Genomic DNA, 11,136 nt, shown 5'->3' on the forward strand with positions numbered 1-11,136 from the left:
ACTAGGGCAATCACTAAAACAAAGTTTAAAAAGAAGTAAAATCAAAATGCTAAAAAATAAGAGAAAGTGGAATCATATAAAATGCTCAATTAAATACACAAAAAGCAAAAAAAGAGTGGAAGACAAAAACAGAAACAAAGAACAAAGACAAGAAACAGAAAAGAGTAATGAATATGGTAATATTAACCCAATATCCTATTATCCTATATCATAATCAGTTTGAATGTCAATGGTCTAAATATATCTCTGTTAGAAGACAGAGACTGGATGGATCAAAAAAACAACCCAAACTATAAGCTACCTACAAGAAACTTACTTTAAACATAAAGAAACCTATAGATTAAAAGTAAATGGACAAAAATACACCATGCTAACACTAATCAAAAGAAAGTGAGAATAGCTACATTAACTTCAGACAGAGCAGACTTCAAAGCAAGGAAAGTTATCAGGGGTAAAGAAAGGTATAACATAAAGATAAGGAGGTCAATTCTCCAAGAAGATATAACAATCCTTAACATACGTGTGCCTAACAACAGAGCGTCAAACTATGTGAGGCAAAAACTAATAGAATTACAAAGAGAAATAGAGGAATCTGCTACCATAGTTGGAGACAATCTCTTTCAGGGAATAGAAGCAGAAGAAATACTTAAGTCTAACAAGATATATATAAGATCCACATGAGGAAAATCACAAAACTCTGATGAACAAAATAAAAGAAAAACTAAATGGAAAGATATTCCACGTTCATAGTTAGGAAGACTCAACACTGCCAAGATGTCAGTTTTTCCTAATTTGATATATAGATTCAACACAATTCCAATCCAAATTCCAGCAAGTTATTTTGTGGATATCAACAAACTTATTCTTAAGTTTATATGGAAAGACAAAAGACCCACACTAGCCACTGCAATATTGAAGGAGAAAAACACAGCTGGAAGACTGACAGTATCTAATGTCAAGACTTATATAAAGCTGTGGTCATCAAGACAGTTTGGTATTGGTGAAAGTATAGACAGACCAATGGAACAAAATGGAGAGCCTAGAAATACACCCACACATAAATAGAATCAACTGATTTTTGACAAAGGGGCAAAGGATAGCATTGGAGGAATACACAATTTTTCAATGAATGGTGCTGACACATCCACATGCAAAAAAAAAAAAAAAAAAAGAATCTGGACAGACTTTATATCCTTCACAAGATCACAAGAATTAAAATTCAAAATGGATGACAGACCTAAATGTAAAACACAAAACTATAAAACTCCTAGAAGATAACATAGGAGAAAATCTAGATGACCTTGGATTTAACAATGACTTTTTAGATAACACCAGAGGCACAATCCATGAAAGAAATAACTGATAAGCTGGACTTCATTCAAATTAAAACTTCCATTCTGTGAAAGAAAATGTCAAGAGGATGGAAAGACAAGATACAGACCAGGAAAAAAAAAAAAAAAGCATTTGCACAAGACACATCTGGTAAAGGACTGTTATCCAAAATATACAACGAAGTCTTAAAATTCAACAATTAAAAAACCAACAACCAGGTTTAAAAATGAGCCAAAGGACCAAACAGATGCTTGCCAAAGATGTACAGATGGCAAATAAGCATCTGAAAAGATGTTCCACATCATATGTCATCAGAGAAATGGAACTTAAAACAATGCTGAGATACCACCACGCACCTATGAGAATGGTCAAAATCTGGAACACCAGATGCTGGCAAGGGTGAGGAGCAACAGGAACTCTCATCATTGCTGGGAGGAGCGCAGAATGGGATGCTGCAGTCACTTTGAAAGACAGTTCGGAAATTTCTTACAAAACTGAACATACTCTTGCCATACGATCCCAAGGAATTGAATGTTCCCACAAAAACCAGCCCATGGATGTTTATGGCAATTGTGTAGGTAATTGCCCAAACTTGGAAGCAACCAAGAGGTCCTTCAGTAGCTGAATACATAAATAAAGTGTGGTACATCCAGACAATGGCATATTAGTCAAGGCTAAAAAGAAATGAGCTCTCATGCCATGAAAAGACATGGAGGAAACAAATGCATGTGACTAAGTGAAAGAAGTGAATCTGCAAAGACCACATACTTTATCATTCAAACTGTAAGGCAACCTGGAAAGGGCAAACTGTGGAGACTGTGACAAGATCAGTGGTTGCCAGCAGTTTGGGGTGGCAGGAAGGGGGAGTGAATAGGTGAGACAGAGGATTTTTAGGGCAGGGAAAATACTCCCTATGACACCATGATCATGGAGACATGTCATTATACATTTGTCCAAAGCCACAGAATGTACAACACCAAGAATGAACTGTAACATAAACAATGGATTTTGGGTGATTACCATGTGACAATGTGGGTTCCTCAGTTGTAACAACTGTACCACTCTGGTGGGGGTGCTGATAATGGGGGAGGTTGTGCATGTGTGGGGGTGGGGGCATATGGGAAAAATCTGTACCTTCCCCTCAATTTTGCTGTGAACTTAAAACTGCTCTAAAAAATAAAGTCAATAACAAAAAGGAAGTAATCACATAGCATACACAGTATGATCCCATTTTAATTTCATTAAAATATATTTATCATAGCGAGAAAAAGTCTAAAAGGAAGACTTAATATATTAACAGTAGTTATCTTAATTGTAGAATTCACATGATTTCAATTTTCATCCTTTTACTTTCTGTGATCATTATTATCTAAATTTTCTTCCTGGAACAAATAGCATTTATATAATTTAAAAATATTAAAAGGTTTTAAGAACAACTTTGTGGATGAGATAGCATTTGGAATAGGATTTGAAAGGCAGGTGGGGGCATCTGGGTGGCTCAGTCAGTTAAGTGTCTGACTTCAGCTCAGTGTCATGATCTCATGGTTCACAGGTTCGAACCCCACATTGGGCTCTGTGCTGACAGCTCAGGGCCTGGAGCCTGCTTCAGATTCTCTCTCTCTCAGTCTCTCTCTCTCTCTCTCTCAGAAATAAATACAACATTAAAAAAAGGAAAGAAAAGCAGGTGAGATTTTTGTTTGCTCAGAAACAGAGAAAATATTAATGATAAACCGAATTGTGATCGAAGATCCATGGGGTGAGAAATTTTCAGCAAGTTGGAAGTAAAACTGTCTGGTTAAGTTAGAGCACCAAATACCTGTGGGAAAGTGGTAGAAAATAAGGAGGTTAGAAAGCTCAACTGAGACCTTGCACATCAGCCAAGATGTTTATACTTAATCCAATAGGTAGCTTAGGAGAGAAACAATAAAGACAGAGGCAGGCAACAGCACCTCTTTCATTTAGTCAGAAATTTCAGTTATCCAGAATATTCTTGAGCACTTGGTTCAGCCAGCTGTTGGTATTATACTTGATATGTCTCCTAAAAGGAATCAAAGTAATCGAACAGGGGGTTACAGAGACAGAGAGGTCAACCTAGAGAAAATACAATGTCATAAGGCAAATATAATGAAAAGTATTAAAGAATCATTGCTGTATAAAATACTTTCAAAGACATCAATACTCACCACCCAAATGATTTCCCAAAAGTTTACTCAAAAAGCCTGTGGCACTTTAAGTACTTATGCCCTAGGGATGGACATGGGGAAGATGACTGAACTACAAGATTTCTACCAATGTCATGAAGCAGGTGGACTATTTGAAATTCACACCAATTATATTTATGACTATCACTGTAGAAGAAGGACAGTGCAGTGGTGTCTGGACATCAAATTCATACTGCTGTGTTCTACACACTTCCAAGATCCAATCCAGAATATGGATTCTGTTTAATGTTTTCCGGAGTAAATGGCTGACCGATTGGAGATTCCCCCACTAATTATTAAGAAAGCAGATCAATAAAATACACCAAATGGTCCATACCATAATATTCCATTCCAGGTATTTGAATATTGGCCTAAAACATTTCATATCTATCCAACTTAATAACTATTTTAAAAAACAGCTCCTATCTGGGAAGCAGTTGGCCAGGCACTGTGCTACGCCCTTACAGGCCTTTTCGTCTTTAATCCCAATGGTTTTGCTCAGAAGGGATTATCATCCCCATTTGACAGAAAAATAAAACACAGCTCAGAGGGCTTAATTCACTGGTGCTATTCACATAACTCACAGGAGATATAGTGAACGGTAGGGTCTTTTTGGATGAGAGCCAGCGACCCTTCCACCAGACAACACGGCCCAGTACTGGCCACCTGTCTCCAAAGCAGCATCCCTAAAGTGTCATCAGCAGTGTTTTCCTGGGCCCATACCATGACCAGAGCAACGGACAGAAACCCTCAGGACTCATTTCAGACGGATAACTGGATCTCTCTAGCTTATCAGAATAATAATGCTGTGGCAACAGCAAAACCAATAAAAATTTCTAAGGAAACAGCTGTGCCAAATATTTTTGTGGCCAGTGTCTATGTCTCAATTGCCAAAAACATTTTTTAAAAAATGGATAGAATAATAACTATGTCTTTCATTGGTTTGAGGATCAGATAAACAGATTGCTTTTATAAAATCAGAAACAAGAAATTTAACTCTACAAATATAATGCTTGATACATTTTAAATTCCCTTTAAAAATCTCAAGAATTAAATTGCAATTTAAGATATCTATAAGTAGCATGGAATTGGGCAAAATGCTACTGATTTAAGCCAAATGAGAAAATGAGCAAGAGGCCCTTTTGCTATCTTTATAGAACAAAATTCTTTAGGGACTTAGAGGCAGTGTTCTAAGAATAGGAAGAACATTTTCTCCCTGAACACCCAACCATTCCCTAACTTCACTACACTTTCATCTTACGTCTGCAGGCAGCTTTCTTTTTTCTCCCCCAAAGAAAAGGCAGGAACATATCTGGTGGAAATATCTCAACATCTCTGAATATTAGATGAGATTCAGAATAAGAGAAACAACACTACCGGAAAATACGTTCCATACTCTTGCCAGAGATCAATCAAGGCAACCAAGGGAGAGCTATTCATCTATTATATTCCCTCTCTGCCCTCCAGTGCCATTCCTGCAGAACAGAGGGGAGCTGAGTATCAGGAGAGAAACAAAGGAAAGGGGTCTAACCACCAACGGTCTGAATGGCTCATTCAGTCACCCACCAAACACTCATCAAGTCCCTACTGTGGACTAAGCATCAGGAATACAAAAATAAATGGCATACTGGATGGATTTCTGTACATCGTATTTCTTTGTAGCACTCATTTCAGGATCACATGTCTGTTTTTCGGCTACATGTTAAATCTTTTCTTTTCTTTATGTTAATTTATTTATTTTGAGAGAGAGAGAGCACCCATGGAGGGGGCAGAGACAGAGAGGGAGAAACAGCCACTCCATCAGCCAAGAGCCAGATGCGGGTTCAAACTCACGAACCGCGAGATCATGACCCAAGCTGAGATCGAGTCCAACACTTACCCGACTGAGCCACCCAGGCACCCAGCTACATGTTAAATTTGAAGACACTTGTTTACAGAAATGTTAAATGGTGTAGCTACTAAGAACAACTGTATGTCAGGCTCTCAAAAAAAAAAAAAAAAAGATTCCCATAAGATGCAGCAATTTCATTTCTGGGTGTATATCCAAAAGAACTGAAAGCAGGGTCTTGAAAAGATATTTGCCAAACCCATACTCATAGAAGCATTACTCACAACAGGCAAAAGATAGAAACAACCCAATGGGCCATGGACACACGCAAGGGAATATTATTCAGCTTTAAAAAGGCAGGAAAACCAGTCACATGCTACAACATGGATGAACCTTGAGGACATTATGCTGAGTGCAATAAGCCAGTCACCAAAGACGTACACTACATGGTTTCACTTACAGGAGGTGCCTAGAATAGTCAAACTCGTTGAAACAGAAGATAAAGTGGTGGTTGCCATGGGCTGCAAGAGGTGAGAATTAGTGTTTTATGGGAATAGACTTTCAGTTTTGCAAGATGAAAATGTTCTAGAGACCAGATGCACAACTATGTGAATATGCAAACAGTTCCTGCTTTACAATGGTTTAACTCAGGACTTTTCGAGTTTGCCATGGTGCAAAGGCAATATGTATTCAGTAGAAACCATATTTCATATGTTAATTCTGATCCTTTCCCAGGCTAGCGATAGGTAGTATGATCCTCTCTCCAGCTCCCAGTCAGCCATGCAATCACCAAGGTCAACAACGCATACGCTTACAACCATTCTGTAGCTGTACAACGATTCTGCTTTTCACCTTATGTACAGTATTCAATAAATTACATGAGCTATTCAGCACTTTGTATTAGGTGACTTTGCCCAGCTGTAGATTCATGTAAGTGTTCGGAGCACATTTAAGGTAGGCCAGGCTAAGCTGTGATGTTCGGTAGGTTAGTTGTGTTAAATGCGTGTTCAATTATGGACAGTTTGTTTACAAAGGGTTTGTCGGGACATAACCCCATCTTAAGTCGAAGAAGATCTGTACTTAGCATTACTATCCACTTGAAAATAATTAAGATGGTGAATTTCATGTTACATGTATGCGTACTTTACCAGATTTAAAAAAATTCTCCTAATTAAATACTTCCCCCCCATACTTTCATTATTTAAGCACCATACTTGCATATGGAAGATGCTTAATAAGTCTTTATTGAATGGACAGATGACAATGGAGGAATGGATGGATGGATGAACAGAATGGACAGACAGATGCGAATATGAACAGAACTGCAACCTAAACCAGTAATTACTACCCCATGTAAACATAGAGAAATGGACCCTATGAATATGAGAAAGGGAATAGTTTGTGTTATGGTTGATTTTGATATACTATTTACCATAGAGAAGTACTTTGTCTTATCCACCAATGGCACAAAAAATTTTTACAGCAATTTAATTCTTTCTAGTTGGATAATTCTATTTTTTTCTCTTACTTCTCTTCGCCACGGTATAATCTGTCTTCTGACCTAGATGAAATTAAAAGAGAAAGATCCATTTCCTGTCACCCCTTTTAATCCAAAAGGGTAACGTGAAATAAAGCTTACACTCAACACCACAGAAGACGAGAGCAGATGATAAGTTGCTTGCCCATAGGTTATTAATCAGCTCTCCTCCAGGGCTTAGTGTTATAAAGCGGTGTCATGTAATAAACAGCAGGCAAAAAGAATAATCTCCATTTTCTGACTCTGAAGTGCAGGCATGTGCTATAAAACTAAATTGACATCTGTTAGCAGGCTTGTCACATGGATGGTTTTTTCCTGCAGAATCTGGAATAAATTAAATCTTAAAATAAAACTTGGAACAGAGAGGCTGCTTTACATAATTCCTTCTAATGGTGTGCTGATTTTAAAGAGAAGTTCTTATAAGATACGTTTCATTATCATTTTAATTGCAAAACTGTCGAATGCCACTCCATGCTAGGAAATCAGTGTTTTTATAAGGTCCTCATGTTTTTAACTAAAAAGTGACAAGTGAAACCTTCCTTTCCTGATATTTTCACTGGCTGGAAAATAAATCAAGTTTTGCCTCCGAATAAAACCATGCCCACTTTTCCCCAAGCACCTGGAGCCTGTTTCATGGGTGGTTGGTTATGTACTTCAGAGAACCAGCATAGCCGAGCTCCCCAGGCAGAAATGGCTGGCCGGGATGTGACCTCACAGGATTTGCTCAGGAATACACACCCTCCGAGGATTCACTAACATGATAGCGAGTTCTGGGGCCTCTTACTGTCAAAAAGCATTAAGCATTTTTTAACACATATATAGGAACTGGCAGAGTGGCATGAGCCGGCGAAACTGAGCTGTGCAACACAAAACATCACATTCTTCTATCGAACCACAGTCTCCTTTAGGAAAGGTAGTCACACAAAGGGAAACCTTTATGGGCACCTGCAGCTTAGAACCCCCCTACTTCCTCAGGATCCATTTGGCTCTCCTTCCCAAAACTTTGTCAAAATGGCAAAATTTTCAAATACACCCACCCCTGGGACACTGCAGTGAAGAAAAGCAAATGGCCAGCTCACTGGAGGCTAATATCCCCTGTGTGTGAAATCTTCCCCTTTAGGTAATAATACTGGGCGGGGCCTCTTTGAAAATCTCAAAGAGGCAACAATTAGTCAAAATGCTTTGTTTTATGTAGAATCACAATTCTAGGCTCATGAAAATACTTCATTCATTTCTCTCATCAACGTGAGTTTCTTCGCCCATGCAACCATCTCAAACGGCAGGGGTCGTATCACACATCTTTTAATAGGGAAACCTAGGCACAAAGAAGACAGGAGCTTGGCGAAGAGACAAAGAAGGAGGCCACAGAAGCTGATAGGCTCTCAACCTCCTGCTTCTTTAAAGGGTTTTATGCTGGGGCACCTGGGTAGCTCAGTCAGTTAAGCGTCTGACTTCAGCTCAGGTCACGATCTCACGGGTTCGTGGTTTGAGCCCTGCATTGGGCTCTGTGCTGACAGCCAGCTCAGAGTCTGGAGCCTGTCTTTGAATTCTGTATCTCCCTCTATCTCTCTGACCCTCCCCTGCTCATGCTTTCTCTCTCTCTCTCTCTCTCTCTCTAAAAAATAAGCAAAACATTTTTTAAAAAATTAAAGGGTTTTATCCACAGCAGGGGAAGGGGGATTTGCTAATGGAAGGCTCAGTCGCTCGAGTCCTCTCTACACTGAGGCTCCTCACAGTGTGATCTTCATATTACCTGGGTCAGAGTTAGGTGGGGGTTGGTTACAAATGCAGGTCCTCGGGCTCCATGCCAGACCAGTTAAGTGAGAATCTTGAAGTTGGCTCTGGGTTCAACATTTTTATCAAGGTCCCTAGGTGATCAGATTCTTTGCTTGGGCTGTTATTTTTGGTTTGTTTTCCCATGTTCTCAATTCTAACACTGAGATCTGAGAACCACTCGGTTGTACAGGTGGGAGTGGGTCTCTGGATTCCAGAGCACCGTTCACACACAAGGAAAGCACATCAAGCAAAAAATAAACCCCGGGTGAGTCCACATGTACCCAGCTCATTCTTCAAAACAGGCTTTATAATCATGCTAGCTAAATACTGAATGGTTTAAAAATCACTAAGAGCCCAGAAATTTGCTTCACAGCAAACCTCACCATTATAGATGAGTGAAAAGGCTAAAAAGCTGACACTCATTTTCTGCATATTGAGTGCAGAGGTTCTCAACCCATGTTCTTACGATGGCTTGTCCTTTGGGACCACTACAGGTTGACGGAGACAGAAAGATGTCTCTGCATTTCAAATTGCAATTCAGGATTGTAACTGACTCATTACTCCTAAATCGCTACTGGCTTATTTCACAGAAACATAGCCTTGTCATGATTAAATAGCAATTCTGCAAGACGCAGTTGCCTTCAAATACGCAGAGAGATACACCCCTCTCTTTAAAAAAGGAATATCAACAAGTGTAAACAGAAGATTGCACTAGGCCCTAAAAGAATCACTTGGACTTCTACCTTTACCATAGTATATCTTGTTTCCATGGTGCTTTCCACCCAAATGTTCTTTTGAAACATCAGTGGCTAAGGCCTCTGGATGCTCTAAAGGCCGCTGGATGCTCTAACTGTGCTTATTAATTCTGCGGCAGGCTGTGTGAAAAGATAAAGCATTCAAACTTTGATGCTCTGTGCATTTTATTCCGGAAGGTACGAGGTAGAAAGTCAGATCAAGTATCTTATATATTTCCTGAGCACTTCACTGGATGGTTGGAATGGGATTCCACATTAGTCACTGCTCTCAAGCCATATACAACTTAGTTAGGATCATACATCTGAGATGCAGGGGTCCAGCTGGAGGGTTAACCATTAGTCATCTAGAACTCAGGCATGTCTGGGCCTTGAACTGGTGTGGGAGACCACTAGGAGACATTTTTTTAATGTTTATTTACTTTGGGGGGGGTGAGAGTGGGGGAGGGGCAGAGAGTGAGAGAGAGAGGGAATCCCAAGCACAGACCCTGACAAAGGGCTCCATCCCACGAATCGTGAGATCATGACCTGAGCCAAAATCAAGAGTCGGACGCTCAACAGACTGAGCCACCCAGGCCCCCCGTGAGACATTTTTATAGAAGAGCTTCCCTCCTGTGAAAAAAATGTGTTCCAAGAAAACAGCAAGTCCAATACAGAAATGTGGTGCAATAGGCTGGCACAGGAATGGAAAAATGATCTGGAGCACAGCACAGCATCTGTACCTCACACCACCCTTGGCGGCGACTCGGGCTGAGAATGAAGGACATCAGAGCACAAAGCAGCCCAGGGTTGGGCCTCTGGGAGACATCAATTACTAGTAAATATCCTCTGCCCTTGTGTTTCTCAGACTAAGTTACAGGCCTTGCTAGTCACTGTATGGTCCCCAGCCAGCAGTCTCAGCAGGGCCAGGTAGCTTGCTAGGAACGCAGAATCTCGGGTCCCTCCCCAGAATTCAGAAATAACATCTGCATTTTTATTAGGTCCCCAGATGATTCACAAATACATGAAATATGAACAATAATGGCAAGGAATATATATGATTTGGGTCAATACAAATAAGCACTTCAAAATCTTTTTTTTGTTAGGTGTTTTTAATATGCTTTAGAAAACATAACTAAGCCAGTTTACTCATGCGTTCCATGGCTACTATTTCTCCAGATTATTCTAAGAAAGGTGATGCACCTTCTTCCCTCTTCCCTAAAGAGATGGTGCACTCCTCCCCCACACCAAACACAAACCGAAAAGAGAAAATTATGAGAGGGAGAGAGCACAAAGGACGTAAACTAAAACTATATCAAAAAAGAAAGGAATCTCGAATGGCATTTCACATAAATATTTATCAAAAACAAAACAAGAAACTGGTACGGCAGAACTAATAGCAGACAAAATAGAATTTCAGGTGAAGAAAATTCCTGGGAGTGAAAAGTGACATAATATACACGTGTGGCCGAATCTTGGGATCTATCATTTTCCACTCCCAGCGGCAAAGCCTGAGTATCATTCCCAAGACGCATTCCACTCTAGGGCAGTATCAACATCTTGTTTATATTTGCCAATTTGATAAGCAAATAAAAGGGAATCTTTCCGTAGTTCAATTTCAAAGCCCGGGTTCTCACCAGCACAGCTGAGATCACACAGCAGAGCCGACTTCTCATGATCCCTGGGGAGCCCAAGGGGTGGGGGATGGGGGGGGATGGGGGGTGGAGGGGC

At 40.0% G+C, this 11,136-nt stretch overlaps 1 protein-coding gene across 2 annotated transcripts in view; it reads right to left on the reverse strand.

Annotated features, from left to right (window-relative positions):
• The window catches only part of METTL24 (methyltransferase like 24), a 68,497-nt gene that overhangs the window by 33,601 nt on the left and 23,760 nt on the right, over positions 1 to 11,136 (reverse strand). The gene's annotated exons all lie outside the window — the stretch shown is intronic.

Source organism: Crocuta crocuta, unplaced genomic scaffold (assembly GCF_008692635.1).
Source record: "Crocuta crocuta isolate KB4526 unplaced genomic scaffold, BGI_CrCroc_1.0 scaffold147, whole genome shotgun sequence".
Lineage (NCBI taxonomy): Eukaryota > Metazoa > Chordata > Mammalia > Carnivora > Hyaenidae > Crocuta > Crocuta crocuta.